The following is a 20,391-nucleotide window of genomic DNA, read 5'->3' as shown; positions in this document are numbered from 1 at the left end:
TTACAGCAGTCAAACGCTGTGCATTTGTGACTCGATCGATGCTTTCGCTTCCTCTTTTGACTTATATTATTATTTTTTTACTGTAATTTTGATGTTATGTCCACTATTAGGCCATTGCAAAGTTAACACTTTATAAATGTTGACAGGCTGTGGCTTGTGCAGGACAGTCCTATAAAAATCTACGCATAAGTACTGAGGTGTAAATGTGTTCATATCTGGGAAGGGGTAAAACGCGGACCTGACGGACCTCGCGGATCTAAACCCGTACGGCCTTAAAAATCTGAGGTCCGTGTCGGTCCGTGTCCCTGCCGCTTGTAGTTTCCGTCGCTGACAGACCTCGATGAGATTTTAGCGCTGACGGATCCGTCTCAGCCTAGGGAGGGAAAAGTGTTAAGATCCGTCAGCGCTAAAAATCTCTTCGAGGTCTGTCAGAGCCAGAGACGAGTGCTGGAGTTTGGAGCCTTCTTTCCCGTAACGCACGTCCGAAACCTATGTCCCCGCTCTCTTGGCTTCTGCTCTGCCGCTCCAGCGCTAGTCTCTGGCTTCTGGAAGAGATTTTTAGCGCTGACGGATCCTAACACTTTTCCCTCCCTGTGCTGAGACGGATCCGTCAGCGCTAAAAATCTCATCCAGGTCTGTCAGCGACAGAAACTACAAGCGCCACGGACACGGAACGACACGGACCTCAGATTGTTAAGGCCGTACGGGTTTAGATCCGCGAGGTCCGTCGGGTCCGTGAGATCCGCGTTTTACCCCTTCCCTTCATATCTTACGTGGAGGGACTTTGGGCGTTCCCCCACAAGGCACCTAAGAAGTGAAGTAAGATGAAGACTCGACATTGGCTAATGCACCTGGATTCCTAAATTGTACCAGGTGGGTTCAGGGCTCTACTTTATTCCCCGGAGCTGAAGTACATACAGTATGGGGCTCATAAAAAAAAAAAATAAAACCACGTCCAAAAAGTGGCCTAAATGGGTACTCGGACGATCAAAAAGACAGATCGTCCAAGTACCGATAATCAAAGCTGGTTTAAAACCGGCCTAGGCCTTTACCCTTGCCTCTAAACACCTCGAGCGAAAAGAGGCATTTTTAGAAGAGAAGAAAGGGCGGGAGGTGGGACGACCTAGACTTAGTCATGCAGCAAGTATAACCAAAACTTTAACAAGGTTGCCCAGTCAAAATAGGTATAAGTTCCGAATAGGGGCCGCTGAGCTGATCGCAGCTGCCGCGATCAGTTCAGCAGTTGCCCATCCCCTGCCGCAATCGCGATCCCCCCAAAAAACTGCCACGAATACCAGCAGGAGAGTTGTCCAATCTCCCCTGCCAAGGGGAACTCCTGACATCCCACCCCCCACGAATACTAACAGGAGGGATCCCAGGCCCTCCTGCCGTGATGCACTCCCAACACACCTCCTCGAATACCGGCAGGAGGAATCCCAGGCCCCTCTGCCAAGGTGCACCCCAGAACTGCCCACCCACCCACCCCCGCAAATACCAGCAGGAGGGATCTCAAGGCACCCCCCCAGAAACCCCCAACAACACCACAAGCAGGAGGGAGCCCAGACCCTTCTGCCAAAGGCGCACCCCCCTGCACATCCCCGAACACCCCCCCCCGAATGCCCAAATGGCTCCCCGAGCCTCCAAACAGCCCCCCACTATTACCTAGCCCCCCTAACCCGGACATCCCTCCCCCCTTTGCATACCTTAAGCTGGATGGACGGACGGGTCTCCAGTTCAGCCGGCTGGCAGGTCCACCATCCTCAGAATGGCAGGCCTAGGGTCTGATTGGCCCAGGCACCTAAGGCCCCACCCATAGGAGGGGCCGTAGGCACCTTGGGCCAACTGGAATTGGGATCCCTCCTGCCGATATTCGAGGGGGATTGGGGGTGTCTGGAATTGGGCTCCCTCCTGCCGGTATTCAAGTGGGGTAGGGCAGTTCGAGGGTGCCATCTTTGGCAGGAGGGCTTCAGATCCCTCCTGCCAGTTCTGGGGTTTTGTCAGGGGGTTCGCAATTGCGGCAATGATTGTTGCGGTGGGGAGTGGGTCAGTTGGGCCAGTTATAGGATTCTGTAACCGGCGTTGTTTTTTGATAGACGCCGGTTATAGAATCCTGCTTTTAGGCAAAGGACTGGCCCCTCCTTCACCTAAAAGGTCTGGGTTTGGGCGTTTGGGACTTGGGCGACTTTTTGGTTGGGAATGTGGTGTAGGGATAGACATAGTGACAGTCTGAGCCAGTACATTGCTGAACGGGCAGGTAGGCCATTCTCCAAAAAACCTCAATTTGGACTTTTTTTTTTTTTTGAGAATGAACATTTCCCTGCTGCCAACTTCAGCGTCTACTGACTTAGGCCAAAAGAGGACTTAGACATTTTTTTCATTATGCCTCTCCATATCTACCATAGAACTGCGTATCTAATCTAATCAGAGATTTGTGGATCGCTCAGTGCTTGTAAAGGTTCAAGGCGATTTACAATTGGACAAGAGCCCTTGTTACATAGGGAATTTACAAAAGCGGTTGGTACAACATCTTACAAACAAGAGGAGACAAGGCAAGAGAGGGGCTTGTGGGAGAAATGAGGGTAGGATCGAGAAAGTCAAGGCCTTGGAAGTCTAAAGGGTCATCTTGGAAGATGGTGACTGTGTAAAGGAATGTTCTTAGTTTTCTTCTGAAATTCAAGTAGTTGGTCTCCGATCTTGCATCCATGGGGAGGCTGTTCCGGGTTTATTATCTACGGAGGATTTTCTTAATTTCCCAACAATTTATTATCATCAACCATTTTGTTTGCAGCTTTAGGCATTAGACATATATAATAGATAGGCGTAGTGGAAAGGCCCCCCCTCAAAGTCGGAGACAGAGGTGTTTTTTTCTCTCTCTTACTCCTTATTGGAAACCAGTCTATTTTTCTGCAATGGATTTCTCACATTCTTGCGGTTCAGAGTGAAGTTTTGTAATTAGCTATTATTTAAAATGCTTACAATTTGCACAGTATGAAAGAATCTCATTTTCCTATCTTGACCCTTGGTTAAAGAATAAATTAGAAAAGAATTTCTGATTGCACAATCTGATTTCCATAAATAGATTCTGTTCACTTGTTGACCTTCAATTAATTGGATCGTGTAAATGTAAGCTAGTTTGTAATTGATGTCCAGTCAATAAGCACAGTTTACGGAATTATATTCTTGCACGTGTTGTGAGAACAGCGTAGGGCATCAAAGAGCAAACCTACGCTGGCTACATCGTTTACGGTATTTGCTGACGTTTGGAGCACGGATGTGATCGATCATCGTGAACCCGGTCACAATGACAGAGCATTATTCAAAGACTTAAAGCCCTAAGATGAAGTTGTAAGAAGTGACTGTGGGCCAATGAATGGCCAAGGAGGGTCAAAAGACATGTAATAAATCCTAATAAATAAATAAATACATGAACATAGAGGGCAGGGGTTGACAGTCAGGGCTTTAGACAGAGTTGGTTTTCAAGATATTCACAAATAAATATTCAGCATCTTTTGTATGCAAATGGTCTGAGAAGAAGGTTAATATACATAGCCTGGTTATTCAGCAGTGCTTCTCAACTCAGTTCTGGAGTATCCCCTTGCCAGTGACCAGCGACCTCTTTTAAGGCAGCCCCCAATCTCAGTGTCAGTTTGAGTAGGGTTACATTACATTACATTACATTACATTCGGGATTTCTATTCCGCCATTACCTTGCGGTTCAAGGCGGATTACAAAAGGTTAGTTTAAAAAGACAGAGTTACAATGATTAGCTAGAGAGGTAAGTTGTAGGTCTTGTAAACATTTAGCAGGTTGTTGAGGGTGAGGTGGTTTGTCAAAGAGTTAATAGGTGGTCATAGTGGAAGTTCTTTTGTTATTGTTAGTGCAGTAGTGGGTAGATCAAATGTCAGTTTTAGAGTTACTAAACGGTCGTGATGTTATTGCTGCTTCAGGAATTTCTTGAAAAGTTTGGTTTTTATTTCTTTTCTGAACGTCCTATAGTCTGGGGTGGTCATCAAGAGGTTGGAGATCTGGTTGTCCAGTCTTGCGGCTTGGGTGGCTAGGAGGCCGTCGTGTAGTTTTGTTCTTTTTACTTCCTTGATTGGGGGGGGTATGAATGGGGCGTGCGTTTTTCTTTGTCTTGTAGTGGGTGCTTGGATGAGGCGATTGTTCAAGTATGATGGACTGTCTCCGTGTAGGGTTTTGAATAATATGCAGTAGAATTTGAATTGGATTCTTTCTTGGATTGGAAGCCAATGTGAGTTGATGAAGGCTTCAGTGATGTGGTCATGTTTTTTTAATGAGTAGATGAGTCTTAAAGCTGTATTTTGGATTGTTTGGAGTTGTCTAATCGTAGTTGCAGAGCAAGGAAGGAATAGGATGTTGCAGTAGTCCAGTATCCCTAGTATTAGGGATTGTACTATAAGTTGGAATTGTGTTCTTTCAAAGAATTTTCGGACTTGTCTCAGATTTCTCATGATTGCGAATGATTTCTGAATTGTTTTATTTATTTGCGGTTGCATAGTGCAGCATCTGTCTATGGTCATGCCAAGTAGTTTTATGGTGGTTTGGATGGGATATTTGATTGCGTTTATGTCTAAGTTGGTTGTGGTTTGGATCTTGTCATTTTCGAGAAGGATGAATTTGGTTTTGTCTTGGTTGAGTTTAAGTTTGTGATTTTTCATCCAGGTTGAGACTGTTTCAAGTGTTTGGTGAAGTTTGTCTGTCATGTTAGGTTTAGAATGATCGTATGGGATGAGGATGGTGATGTCATCTGCATAACTATAGGTGGTTATGCCCATATTGTCCAGATGCGTTCCTAGAGAAGCAGTGTAGAGATTGAAGAGGGTGGGGGATAGTGGAGATCCTTGTGGTACGCCGCAGGGGTTTGACCAGGATTCTGACTTTTCTTTGTTTGATTTTACACTGTAGGTTCTGAGTTTTAGGAATCCTTCAAACCAAGAGTATACTTTGTCTGAGATGCCTATTGCGTCTAAGATCTGTAGAAGGATGTTGTGATCCACTAAGTCGAATGCCGCAGTTAAGTCCAGTTGTATGAGAAGCATTTTTTTCCCTGTGCTAAGGTGTTGTCTGACGGTATCCATAAGGGAGCCTAGTAGTGTCTCTGTACTGAAGTTTGTTCTGAAGCCTGATTGCATGGGGTGGAGTAGGTTGTGGTCATCTATGTAATTGGTGAGGAATTTGGCTACTAGGCCTTCTATAATTTTGACATATAGCGGAATTGAGGCTATAGGTCTAAAGTTAGATGGGTGGTTTTGTGGTGCTTTTGGATCTTTTTGGATTGGGGTGATGACGATTTCGCTGAGGTCAGCAGGGAATGTGCCTTCTGTGAGCGTGAATTGAATCCATTGAAGAATTGTGGTGCGGAATTTTACACTAGAGGTGGTAAGGAGATATGAGGGGCAATGGTTGAGGTCACAGGAGGCATGGCTGTATTTTTTGTAGAATTTGTTGAATTCTGACCATTGTATGTTGGGGAATTGAGTCCAAATTCTGTCTGCTGCCGTTGCCTCTTTTCCTGGAGGGTGGATTGTGATTGGGCTTTGATGGGATGGGTTAAGGATGAGAGTGGTTCTGGTGTTGGTAATTTTGTTCTTGAAGTGTTCTGCTAGGAGGGTGGGTGATGGTGGAGGAGTATTCGTGGTGGTTGTGTATGGTTTGGTGTCTGTTAATTCTTTCAGGAAATCCAGATGTATGACCCCCCATCCCATCCCGCTTCCAGCCCCCCCCCCCCCCCCACCAAGCCGCCTCTCTTCTTCTGGATGAGCTCCAGCCGGATCTGGAGGGCCTGAAGCATGTGCAGATGTATGCAACGTAATCCGCGCATGCTCACAGGCCTTCAAGATGCGGCCGGAGCTCGGGGCTTTGCAAAACCCGGACAAAATGCCAGGTTTTGAAAAGTCCGTCCGTGAAACCGGACAGTCCTCTCAAAAGAGGACATGTCCCAGTTTTCAGGATATCCACATTGAATTTGCATAAACTTGATTTGCATGCACTGCCTCCAGGTAGGGGAGGGTTATTGGGGTGGGCAGACTGGATGGGCCGTGGCCCTTATCTGCCGTCTGTTTCTATGTTTCTACGTTTCTATTATGGATATTCTGAAAACCTGACTAGCAAGGGGGTACTCCAGGACCGAGATGAGAAACACTGCTCTATAGGATGTAAGCAGGCCTTACAGCGTTACTTACCATTGATCAAGCTTCCAAACAGGGCCGGATTACCCAATAGGCCAACTAGGCACGTGCCTAGGGCCCGAAATAGTCAGGGGGGCCCGCTGAAGGACAACATACCAGACAGCAAGGGCCCCCCTCTTCCTTCCACGGCAACGGACCCCCACCCGACGACAACAATGCCGGCCCACCCCTACTGCAACGGGCCCCCACCCAATGATAACAACGCCAGCCCTCCCCCTCAGGATCAACCGATGGCAATGCAGCCAATGAAGCTTGAAGAAGATCCCGCGATGACTGCATCTGCTGGAAGAAGTAAGTGACGTCGGAGGGGGATGGACTGGCAGACTCAGTCATCGCGGGATCTTCTTCGAGTTTCATTGGCTGCATTGCCGTCGGTCGATGCTGGGGGGGAGGGCCAGCGTTGTTGTCGTCGGGTGGGGGCCTGTTGTTATGGGGTGAGTGGCATTGTTGTCGGGTGGGGGCCCATTGGCGTGGAGGGAAGATGGGAGCCCGATGCCCGGGGGGGGGCGCGTTGCCGTTGCTGTGTGGAAAGGGTGGTGAAGGGAGAGAAAGGGGGCATATGCTGATGGAATTGGTGTGCAGGGAAAGGGGGAAGGCTACTGGATGAATTTAGGCTGGAGGGAAAGAAAGGGGGCAGATGCTGATGGAAGTGGAAGGGAAGAGAGAGAAGAGAGTGAAATGTCAGACCATGGGGGTGTGAGTGTGGGAGAGGGAAGGGAAGAAGAGGAGAGGAGAGAGATGCCAGATCATTGGAGGAGGGAATGGAACAAGATGGATGCCAGACCAATGGGGGTGAAGGGAAAGATGGAAGGGGAGGCATACAGTTTCTGTAAGTGGCATAGGACAGGGTAGTTGGGAAGAGAAAGGAGAGATGATGGACCCTGGGGTGGTGGGGAAGGAGGGAGAGATGCTGGATGGAAGGGTAGTTGAGAAAAGGACAGATGGTGGATCTGGGGATGGTGGGGTCCATTGCTAAAGCTGCAGATATGGACATGAAAAAAAGGAAAGATGCTAGACCTCCGAAGGAGGGAAAGGAAACGGAAGGAGAGGTCAGAGATGGAAGATGGATGGTTAGCCCGGAGAATGAAGAAAATGACAAATGGGCAGGAGACCCTGGCAAGCAAGTTATCAGAAGACAACCAGAGCCTGGGACCAACAAAAGGTAGAAAAAATAATTATATTTTCTCTTTTGTGATTACAATATTTATTTTGTTTACACCACAGAGCCTAAGCCTTAGTCACTTAGGAGTCCTTTTATTAAGGTGCGCATTTAGCGTGCGCAAAATCAGTTAGCGTACCTTAATAAAAGGACCCCTAAGTATCTTAATTAAAAATTTGACCCGCGACTTAGCCATTTTTTTCAGATATCGGCCCCTTATGTGATTGAGTTTGACACCCCTGATGTAGAGTGAGGCAGTTAGGCGATGTAAACTTGGTTATTAATATAGACTTATATTTCGGATACTATTACTGCTTTACAATATATTTGAACACTTTTATATATGTACGAAAAGAGTTCAGAGTTAAAGTCCTGGGTAAGTAGGTGGGAAGGGAAGGAAGATGGATTTGTTCAGGGATGTTTGGGGGTTGCATAGAAGAAAAACTGTGCACTGGTATGCTAATCTTTGTTTGTTTTGAATTTTTAACCAGAGAAATGGGGGCGGGGTGTGGGCGGGGCATGGGTGGGGTATGGGTGGGGCAGGCCCAGAGGGGCTCAGTGTACTTGCGTGCCTAGGGGCCCTTGAAGAATTAATCCTGCCCTGCTTCCAAATACTATATTCCTTATCTATTAGCCATTAACAAACCCTTGTTTAAGTGGAAATTACTATGTTGCATATAATATTTGATTGATAAAGGTTCCATACGTTCTATGGTTCAAGTTGACGTGAAAAACTTACTCGTCTGTATTATGATATTCAGTACCTTGAAAAATGCATAAACTTAATTCAGTGACCTGAAAGTTTAGCGATGATACACAATCCGTTACTGAATTCCCAGTTACTTAGTGAAAATGGGCCCCTATTATACCACACTGAACTGGAAATGACATTCACATCAGCAGGGTCATTTCTAGGTTAACTAAAGAGCTCTACTGTGGAAATCATACATAGGAAGTCGTCCAGACGATCATCTTTTCTGCATGTTTAAACCATGAGTTATAGACTGGCTTAACTCCAGGGCTCTCTCATGCTCTGAAAATTTTTGAATGGCAGTGAACTCTGCTTTGCACCTAGCCACACACATGTCATCCATAAGACAACGCTACGGAATGTGGTGAAATCTAGCAGATGACAAGCGAGATGAAACCAGTAGCATTCCTTGGCACGCAAGTCGCGACACTTTGGATTATTGCAGACAATCTGTCTACGTGAAAGTAGATTTCGCTTATACAGTGTCAATGCTACAGAGTATTTTGCTGCCTCTTCTGGTTTCTAAGAGCGAATGCGGTTGTAATAGACCTCTACCGCACTTTTGCAAATGATTTGTATTCTGAAGGGAACTGAACGAGAAGTCCTGGGAGTTCTCTGCTGACACCAGAAGAAACATTTTTGTAATGATATGTGGTTCTTCTTACCTTATGGCTCAACAACGTATGCAAACCTGGACACTGCAGTAATAACTGAATCTGTTCACGGAGGGGCAGAGACCTGCATTAAATTATTGTGGGCTAAATTGGCGAAGAATTAACAGGGCAAGGACAACTTTTACAATGTACATTAAGAGAGGCCTACCTGTTTAGACTGGTAGGTGCAAAACATGAGCTGGGCCTTGGCACCAAAGAAAATGGGATAGCAGTGAGGGGAAGAAATAGGCTATAGGATTTGGAGGGGAGGTAATGAAAGGAGAGTGTGGATCGAATGCACTTACTCAGCTGCCCTTCACTCTCTTTTCACTTACCTCCCCCTTACTCCCCCCCTTCAGGATCTCCGCTCAGCTGGTAAGTCCCTCCTATCTGTGCCCTTCTCTTCAGCTGCCAACTCCAGACTCCATCCCTTCTGCCTTGTTGCGATAGGCTTGGCACATGCTGCCCAAATCCCTACGGCGGGCTCCGTCTCTGGCAGTGTTCAAGGCCCAGTTAAAAGCCCACCTCTTAGAGAGTGCTTTCGAATCCTAATTCCTCTCACCTTGGGTTCTGTATCGCCAACCCTGTATGTCACGTCTGTCCAAGTTAGATTGTAAGCAGACTGAAAACCCAAAGAGGAAAGCAAGAGAGTCAGCAGGAGAAAGGGAGAAAAGCAGTTTTAAAGCTGTTTTAAAGCAGAGGAGGGAGACAGAGAAGAGCAGGAGGCTAGGGGCAGGGCGAGAGTTAGCTCCGCCCACCCCCACCGCGTCGGAGAGTCAGCAACCGAACTCCCCCATTAAAGGGGGCGGAGCCAAGGGCGAACGCGGTGCAATAGCATCAGGCAAGAGGAGCAACAGAAGCAAAGAGGAAAGCAAGAGAGTCAGCAGGAGAAAGGGAGAAAAGCAGTTTTAAAGCTGTTTTAAAGCAGAGGAAGGAGACAGAGAAGAGCAGGAGGCTAGGGGCAGGGCGAGAGTTAGCTCCGCCCACCCCCACCGCGTCGGAGAGTCAGCAACCGAACTCCCCCATAAAAGGGGGCGGAGCCAATGGCGCGCAGCCGTTAGGCGCGCGGCGAAGAGAGCGCCTTTGCGAAGGGCCTCAAGAAGGGCCAAGTTACTACACCCAAGAGCACAGGGAAGGACTAAAAGGTAAAGAAGCGGCAAGCACAAAAGCACAGAAGGTAAGAATAAGCAGGAGCAGAAGGGACAAACACATTCAAGCAACAGTAAGGTAAGGAAGAGAAAAGACAGCACACACAAGAAGGCATCAAGGCAAGAAGCAGATATAGAAGGAACAACCACACACAAGCAAAAGTTAGGCAAGGTTGTGCAAAGGCAGCAGGCACAGAAGGAACACGTAAACTTAACTGTTTTCTTAAAGTAGTAACCCCGATGGAAGCAGAAGGTAACCAGAAGATGAGCTTTCCAGTGTTCTGCACGGACTGTCATATGTATGACTACCTCCCCTCGGGGAGACAGTCATACGTATGCAGTCGGTGTCAGGAGCTGAAAAGCTTGAGGAAAGAAGTCAAGCTACTTGAGGACAAGATACAGGAGCTAGAAGGAATGTACACCACAGAGGACCCTACCAGGGCATTTGAAGACTTCAAGAGTGAGAGACACATCGAGAAGGAAGTCAGGGAACTCGAGGAATTCATTGGAGAAGCATACATGAGGAGGGTGGAAGAGAACGAACTCCAGAGGAGAGATGAAGTTACACCAACACCAACTTGGAAGGAGGAGCAAGAAGCAGGTGACCTCATAGAAGACACCCACAAAAGAATACCGCACGAGGGGGAAGAATTGGCTAGTCGATGCCCAGAAGAAAAGAGAGTGAAGCACGCTGAGGACATTGACCTGAGACCGAAACGAAAATTGAAGAAGGGAAAGTCAACGATCCTGGTGGGAGACTCGATACTGAGGCATGTGGACAGCCACATAGCAGGAGGGAGAGAGGATCGACTGGTGACCTGCCTCCCAAGAGCAAGAACCAAGGACATCGTGGACAAAATTGGGATGATCCTGGATGGAGCGGAGACGGAAGAGACCGCAGTAATGATCCACATCGGGACGAATGATGTCAGCAGGAGAGACTACAGAAGAGGCACGCTGATAGAACAGTTCAAGATTCTGGGAAGGAAGATGAAGATGAGGGCCCAGAAGATAGTATTCTCAGAGATCCTACCGGTACCGAGGGCAGATGTGAAAAGGCAGGAAGAACTACAATCAATAAATGCGTGGATGAGGAGATGGTGTGAGGAAGAAGGATTCCTCTTCGTGAGAAACTGGACAACGTTCTGGGGCAAGAGCAAGCTCTACAGGAGAGATGGACTGCACCTGAGCATGGCGGGAACAAGACTTCTAGCAAACAACGTCAAGAGAGGAATAGAACAGGCTTTAAACTAAGAGAAAGGGGAAAGCCGACAGTCGACCTAGCGTCGATGATTCGGAAGAAGGTATTCCGTGAAGATACTGAGGGGAAAAAAGGCAGGGAAGAAACAAGAGACAAATTACAGGAGTCAACTAACCCAGAAGAGGAGGTTAGAAAGATTGTAGCAAAAGAGAAGACACCAAAGACTGAAGCACAGGGAAAAGAAATGAAGACGACAAAATGCCAGGATCTAAACTGCATATATACTAATGCAAGGAGTTTGAGAAACAAAATGGGGGAACTAGAAGCCATGGCCAATGCAGAGGACATAGACATCATTGGAATCTCTGAAACGTGGTGGAATGAGGAAAACAAATGGGATACAGCACTGCCGGGGTACAAGCTCTATCGCCAGGACAGGTCAGGTCAGAAAGGAGGAGGAATAGCCCTATATGTAAAAGAAAGCATACAATCGACAAGAATGGACACAGCGGAGATGATCAACAAACTGGAATCGCTATGGGTTAAAATACCGGGTAGGAAAGGGCATGAAATAAAGATGGGCCTATACTATCGTCCACCCGGGCAAACCGGAGATAGCGATAAAGAAATGGATGCCGAGATGAAGCGAGAATGCAAAAGCGGTTACACAGTTGTTATGGGAGATTTCAACTACCCTGGGATAGACTGGAGTCTTGGAAGCTCAAGATGCGCTAGGGAGACAGAATTCCTGGAGGCTATACAAGATTGCTTCATGGAGCAGCTTGTTAGAGAACCGACGAGAGGAAATGCCACTCTGGATTTAATCCTAAATGGACTAAGGGGACCTGCAAAGGAAGTGGAAGTAGTGGGACCGTTGGGAAACAGCGATCATAATATGATCAAGTTCAAGGTTGAAGTAGGCATACCGAACGGAAAGAGAACCAAAGTGACATCTTTCAACTTCAGGAAAGGAAGCTATGAAGCAATGAGGGAAATGGTAAGGAAGAAACTTAGGAACACTTCCAAAAAATGGCAAACAGTAGAACATGCCTGGTCTTTTTTCAAAGACACGGTGAGCGAGGCACAAAATCTGCACATCCCCAGATTCAGAAAGGGGTGCAAAAAGGGTCGAACAAAAGACCCAGTATGGATGACTAAAATAGTGAAGGAAGCGATAGGCAATAAGAAAAATTCATTCAGGAAATGGAAAAAGGACAAAACTGAAGGGAACCAGAAGGAGCACAGGAAGTATCAAAAAGAATGTCACCGTGTGGTTCGAAAAGCCAAAAGAGAGTATGAAGAGAGGCTAGCCAGGGAGGCACGAAATTTCAAACCGTTCTTCAGATATGTTAAAGGGAAACAGCCAGCTAGGGAGGAGGTGGGACCGCTGGACGAAGGAGACAGGAAGGGAGCGGTGAAGGAGGAGAAAGAAGTCGCAGAAAGACTCAACATGTTCTTCTCGTCTGTATTCACAAACGAAGACACAACCAACATACCGGAACCTGAACAAATCTTCAATGGAAATCAAGCAGAAAAATTAACATCCATGAAAGTGAGCCTTGAAGATGTACGTAGGCAGATAGAAAAACTAAAAACTGACAAATCCCCGGGTCCGGACGGAATCCATCCCAGGGTTCTGAAGGAATTAAAGGAGGAGATAGCAGAACTACTGCAGCAAATTTGCAACCTATCCTTGAAAACAGGCATGATTCCGGAGGATTGGAAGATAGCCAATGTCACGCCCATCTTTAAAAAGGGATCAAGAGGTGACCCGGGAAACTACAGACCAGTGAGTTTGACCTCGGTTCCAGGGAAACTGGCGGAAGCACTGATTAAAGAACACATCGATGAACATTTGGAAAGAAACAAACTTTTGATAACAACCCAACATGGTTTCTGCAGGGGGAGATCGTGCCTAACGAACTTATTGCACTTCTTCGAAGGAATTAACAAACGGATGGACAGAGGAGACCCCATAGACATCATATACCTTGATTTCCAAAAAGCCTTTGACAAGGTGCCTCACGAACGTCTACTCCGGAAACTGAAGAACCATGGAGTGGATGGAGACGTACATAGATGGATCAGAAACTGGTTGGCGGGTAGGAAACAGAGGGTAGGGGTGAAGGGCCACTACTCGGACTGGATGAGGGTCACGAGTGGTGTTCCGCAGGGCTCAGTGCTCGGGCCGCTGCTATTTAATATATTCATAAATGATCTAGAAACAGGCACGGAGTGTGAGATAATAAAATTTGCGGACGATACAAAACTATTTAGTGGAGCTGGGACTAAAGAGGAATGCAAAGAATTGCAAAGGGACTTGAACAAATTGGGGGAATGGGCGGCGAGATGGCAGATGAAGTTCAACGTTGAGAAATGTAAAGTATTGCATGTGGGAAGCAGAAACCCAAGGTACAATTATACGATGGGAGGGATGTTATTGACTGAGAGTACCCAAGAAAGGGACTTGGGGGTAATGGTGGACATGACAATGAAGCCGATGGCACAGTGCGCAGCGACCGCTAAGAAAGCAAATAGAATGCTAGGCATAATAAAGAAGGGTATTACAACAAGGACGAAAGAAGTTATCCTGCCATTGTATCGGGCGATGGTGCGCCCGCATCTGGAATACTGCGTCCAATATTGGTCTCCATACCTTAGGAAGGATATGGTGTTACTCGAGAGGGTTCAGAGGAGAGCGACACGCTTGATAAAAGGGATGGAAAACCTCTCATACGCTGAGAGATTGGAGAAACTGGGTCTCTTTTCCCTGGAGAAGAGGAGACTTAGAGGGGATATGATAGAGACTTATAAGATCATGAAGGGCATAGAGAGAGTAGAGAGGGACAGATTCTTCAAACTTTCGAAAAATAAAAGAACAAGAGGACACTTGGAAAAGTTGAAAGGGGACAGATTTAAAACGAATGCTAGGAAGTTCTTCTTTACCCAACGAGTGGTGGACACCTGGAATGCGCTTCCAGAGGGCGTAATAGGGCAGAGTACAGTACTGGGGTTTAAGAAAGGATTGGACAATTTCCTGCTGGAAAAGGGGATTGAGGGGTATAAATAGAGGATTACTGCACAGGTCCTGGACCTGTTGGGCCACCTCGTGATGGACCTCAGATCTGACCCAGCAGAGGCATTGCTTATGTTCTTATGTTCTTATATATAGCCTTCAATCCTTAACCCTACTCCTCTGCCCACCATCCCAGCCATCAGGTTAACCGTTCCCCTTAAGTGTATCCATGACATCATGTTTGTCTGTGTTGTCTGTTTAGATTGTAAGCTCTTTCGAGCAGGGACTGTTTCTTTGTGATTCTGTACAGTGGTGGGTACGTCTGGTAGTGTTACAGAAATAATTCATAGTAGTAGTAGTGTAAAGAGTTTCAGTCTTTGGGAAGCAGAGCTGAGATTGTGATGTCATAATGCCTCATTCCACCAATAAGAGCCAACCTCATCAGTGATGTCACAATGGCTTGTCTGTAGCAAATTAACTGTTCCCTTAACTGTATCCATGACATCCTGTCTGCTTAGATTGTAAGCTCTTTCGAGCAGGGACTGTTTTCTTATTCTTCGTGACTTTCAGCTGTGCACTTCTCAATTCCCCCTTCCCCCCCTTTTACAAAACCGTATTGTGGTTTTCTAGCGCAGGCCGCAACTATATCAGCTCCGACGCTTATAGAATTCCTATGAGCGTCGGAGCTCTTACCGCTGCGGCCAGCACTGAAAACTATGCTACGGTTTTGTAAAAGCGGGGGAGGGGGGGAGTGAGGTGCTAAAACTTTTTTTGGGGGGGAAGGGGACGGAGGTCTACTGTATTATGTATGTCCCAGTGCTTTCACAATTCCTTTCTCTGATAATAATGCTCGAGCTTCAAGGCTGTTTCTTTCACTGCCTGAAGAGGTTTCAAGAAAATATACTGTATGACCTTATAGCACCTCACAAACTCAGAAAATCTATTGCCCTAGAAGACAGGTGAATAGCGGTATTCCTCCACTGACACAATCAGTGCAAAAACTTCAGAACGGCACATTTTCAGCGAAGGAGGCGGAAAAATAAATGAAACCTGAGAAGTGGATGAACAGCAAATCCAAAAGGTTGTCATTTTTTTTTTTCTCTCTAAAGTCAGATGTACTATTGCTTGTGAGCCACAGGTTAGAAGAGGATTTTTATCTCCTCTGACAGTAATAATCGAATTTCTTGATGAAAGTGAGGGGCTTTTATTCATCCTATGCTTTAAAGAAGCAATTTATTACAGACGGTCGGCAGCTAAGAGGAACTCTGCTTCCAGCTGTCCTGAGCATCCCAATGGAGAGGTAAAGATGGCAGTGAAACAGTGAGAATATCTTGCAGAGATTTAAAAAAAAAAAAAAAAAGCAGCTGTTCGGTCCTGTTTTTAATCCAAAGATCATTTTCATCATGGTACTGACATCACTACAAAATGTACTTCTGACTCTGGTTAAAGTGTTTCAGCAGTGGGGACAGAGGCAATGCCACTGAATATTGGCTTTGACTTTACTCCCCTACCGCTGGTCCCTTATGTTTTCTCACCTAAGCAACATGTATAAGCCTTTTTCCTAGGTCTATCTTAATTGGTGACGGGGCAAAAGCGCGCAAGACAAATGCGTGCCAACATTTGAGAGCAGACAGTTGAGCGCAAGACTTCAGTGCGCTGCTCTAAAAGCTTATTTTAAAGGGCTCCAATGGGGGGGGTGGGGGGGAACCCCCCAACTTTAGTTAGTGTTGGCGCTGCCATTAGGGGTGGTTTTGAGGGGTTGTAACTCCCCCATTATACAGAAAACTTAACTTTTCTTGAAAAAATAGGTAAAAAGTTAAATTTTCTGTATAATGTGGGGGATTACACCCCCCCACATGGCAGCACGAACAGTATTAAGTAAACACACACACACCCTGTCGGAGCCCTTTAAAATAAGCTTTTACAGCGGCGCGCTGAAGTGTTGCGCTCAATTGTCCGCTCTCAAATGTCGGCACGCATTTGTCTCGCACGCTGTTGTCCCGTCACCAATTAAGACGGACCTAGGACAAAGGCTTATGCATGTTGCTTAGGTGAGAAAACATAAGGGACCAGCGGTAGGGGAGTAAAGAGGGAATGGTGGCAGATTTTGGGTGCTTTGCAAGTTGGGCGGGAAGGGTTTAAACGCAGTTTCAAAAAAGTGTGTGTGTGTGGGGGGGGGGTTGAACATTAATTTTTATTGGGAAAATAGCAGAGAGAACAAAAAGTGGTCTCAATAAAATCCAGCCACAACAGTTACAGTCCAAACAAAAAACATATTATCAGTAAATCAATAACAGGCCCCAAAGCACATCTTCTAAATACCCCTAACCCCCTCCCCCCCCAATATTCGTCATAGAACTCTTACACCGACGAACTCCATGAGAAATAGGTCCTGATGCTCTGAGTCAGGCAGGATGTTCCAGGCAGAAGGCACAGCAAGACTGATTTTTCCTAAACTAAACTAAACTATAGCTTAACTTTGTCTACCGAGTCATCATTATGAGAAGGCTTGACTCAGTGTACAGCAATTAAATAAACCGGGAATGATTTACAAATGATAAAGAGAAGATAATAGCAAAATTTCAAAAGAATTAATTTTCAAAATGTTTGGCAAATAGAGTAGTTTTTAAAGATTTACGGAAAAATTGAAACGAACTGGAACTCCTTAAAAAAAAAAAAAAGGGGGAGATCATTCCAGAGTTGTGTTGGATTGTCATATTTTCTTCTACCGTCAAACGATGTTTATCTATGCTTTTGCCACTCAAAGTTCTCTTATCGTGCAGTCTTCAGTCACGGAGATGTCAGTTTTGCTTAGTTTTCTATTGAGGAAAGTTGCCTTTGCACGTTTGGTCAAGCCAAAAGTCACTGTGATACCATCTGAGAACCTGTTCGCTACTAAACGGCAATCAATGAAACTGTAAAGCCTCAAATTATCTACAAGGAGTAGGTGCAAGGTTATCTAGGGGTCATTAGTATCGCTCTGATTAACACAGAATCAATAGGTCGACGAAGGTCTATAGTAGATTCAACACCAGACAAGAGAAGTAACGGAATCACCCTGTAATATTCCCCTGGATCTTAGTGTTAGGCATGACAAATTGCCTGTCTTCATAATTCGTATAACATGTCGTCTGCAACAGTTTCAAAGTGAACTTGATTTGCTTAATTAATCCATCAATTTATCATTCAAGTGTCAGTTGTTGTCAAAAGCTTTCTTATAGTCGACCCCTGCTACTATAGGCAGGGGTTAAAACGTCCAAAGATTAAAAGCAATGATCGGAAGAGATTTCTGCATTCTGCTCCTTACGTGGAAAATATAGCATTTCCAAGTGGCTTGAAACAAGTTTTTCTCTCAAGCGGCCAGCAGGTGGCACTGTGAAATAATTCCCTAGAGACTAACCCCTCTTTTACCAAGGTGCGCTAACCGATTATAGTGCGCTAATCGAATTAGCGAGCGCTAAACACTAACTCGTCCATAGACTAATATGCATGCGCTAGCGTTTAGCGCGCGCTAAATCGGTTAGCGCACCTTGGTAAAAGAGAGGGTTAGTCTCTAGGGAATTATTTCACAGTGCCACCTGCTGGCTGCTTGAGAGAAAAAGTAAAAGCTTAGTAAAAGAGGGCCTTAATCAAATCAACATGGTTTACAGGCATAAGATTAGAGAAGAGATTTTTTTTAAAAAGCATAAAAGGAGGCATTACAAGAAAAGGATAATACAAGGTGAGGAAAATCTTGGATAAAAGGTGCAAATGTTTACATCTCATCATAACCCCCTGATTCATATACTACTTATGGCCTAAGTGGTTTACATTCACGTACTCGAGGCATTTCTCCCTATCTGTCCTGGTAGGCTCTATCTACTGTATCTGGGGCAATTGGGTAGTAAGTGACTTGCTCAGGGTCACAAGGTGCATTAGGGGATTTGAACCTGTAACCTCAGGCTCCTGAAGCTGTAGCTCTAACCACTAGAAAGAACAAACCAGGGGAAAACAAAACCACAGACACAAATACAAAGAAACCAAAATGGAATTGTCCAGATCAGAATGATGTGCGCTAAAAAAGTGTCCTCCAACTCATCTGATAATGTGAAGATCTTTATTCCTCCAATGTCACAATGGTACAGTCAAACGACTCTATGACTCAATGACTCGACATGTACATGTTTCGGCCAACAGGCCTGCCTCAGGAGTCTATAAATACATATTGTGGTCACCACTTTAGCCTAACACAGGCAAGGCCAAGATACAGGTGACTACAAACACAGTACTTTTTGCGTGTGACCCGGACCGGAGTCACCCTGCAGGCTGGATTGGAGTTCAAATACAAAACAACAAAAAAAAACTTAATCAAATGGTTGAAAATATCTTTCAGCTTTACTCTGGATCGATATACAGGTAAGTCGTTCATCAGCAGTGATATCAATGGCAATGGCCAAACTAACAGTCCCAAAACATGTCCAAAACAAGGAAAAATAAAGTTCAACACAAACTCAGACTGAAAACTCAGCTTCTCTTTGTCAGTCCAAAACTTTCAAGTCATTTGGGTAGCAGCACAACACACAGTCCAGTGCACTGCTTTGCAAAACAACAGTGCTTCAAACAAAGAAAAAACAAGCCTCTGGCAGGTTTGAGACAAATGCCAGGAAGAAGGAGATAGCTCTAGGTTTTGCAATTTAAAGCAAAAAAACAGCTTTACAAAATTCCCACCCAGCTGGAAGCAAAACCTCTCCCCGCCTCTCCAAGCTTTTCACAGTAATTCTCAACTCGTGTGTTATATGGCAAAAAAAAAACAAAACACTACCCAAACATTTCACTGTAAATTCCACTCACAGTTTGTGGCAACAAGCTAAGTCCACCTGCATTCTTTCAGGGTAATCAACTTCCACAGCAGCACAGGTTTCTTCAAAATCCATAGGCTCTTCCCTGAGCCTGGACAAGTCCTCTGCTGGCTCAACTTCACTCCATTCCATAGGGACAGGACCATTGACCCTGTTTGGCTTGGGAAGCACCCTAGGGAGGCAAGGCACAAACTTCCTCCCTAACCTGTTGCCCTGTTTGAAAGCCACTGTTGGCTTTTCTACTCTTGGGGAGTGTCCTGACCTAGCAGTGTCAGCTGACGACCAGGGACCTCTAGAGCTCCCCTGGTGGTGATTCCTATTATCCTCCTCACCTTCATCTTCCCAGATCCTGGACTTTCTCTGCCGGGTTTCTAGTTTAACCCTGGGGTTTTTTATTTCAGCTAAAGCTTGGGTCGGGCTTACATCTGCTTGGTCACAATATATATACATATAAATGAATAATAAATAACTTCATATAAATTGATATCGTTAAGACTAAAGTTATCTAAAAATGCAAAAAACTATATGTATATCATGAATACATTAGGAATTCATTTAAACATGAACAACCAGAAACAAAAACATCTTGGCCTACCCAAAGATCTCAGGCTGCAGATACAAATCCTTCCTGGATAGAACCTTCATGTTCCAAGCGAATAGACAAGTCTAGCTGAGAAACTGCATCAATGAACCCAACTGACTTACAATGCATTCCGAAAAGCAATAAAAACCGCCCTATTCGACAAATTCATTGACTAAAACAGACCTCCCTTAAACGAAAACAAACCCCCCCCCCCCCATAAACGCTATTCAATCTCTCAGGAAGCTCCATTTTTTCATGTATTCTTTACCCATGGATGTACCTTGTTTATGTAACTTTTCTATTCTAGGCTCCTTATCATTCGCTGACTGTCCAGCCTTCTTTCAATGTGAACCGCCTAGAAGTCGCCTGACTACGGCGGTATAGAGAAATAAAGTTATTATTATTATTATATCAATATTAAAAACAACCTAGTACAATAAATCATATTTAATAAAGTTAGCACATAATACAAATTGTTAATGATATAATATGTGCTAACTTTATTAAATATGATTTATTGTACTATATTGGTTGTTTTTAATATTGATATTACAGTATTGTTTAAATGAATTCGTAATGTATTCATGATATACATATATTTTTTTGTATTTTTAGATAACTTTGGTCTTAACGATATCAATTTATATGAAATTATTTATTATTCATTTATATGTATATATATGTATTTATAGACTCCTGAGGCAGGCCTGTTGGACAAAACATGTACATGTCGAGTCATTGAGTCATAGAGTCGTTTGACTGTACCATTGTGACATTGGAGGAATAAAGATCTTCACATTATCAGATGAGTTGGAGGACACTTTTTTAGTACA

This window comes from Geotrypetes seraphini, chromosome 7 (assembly GCF_902459505.1).
Source record: "Geotrypetes seraphini chromosome 7, aGeoSer1.1, whole genome shotgun sequence".
NCBI lineage: Eukaryota > Metazoa > Chordata > Amphibia > Gymnophiona > Dermophiidae > Geotrypetes > Geotrypetes seraphini.
Note: the sequence above shows the minus strand (reverse complement) of the source record.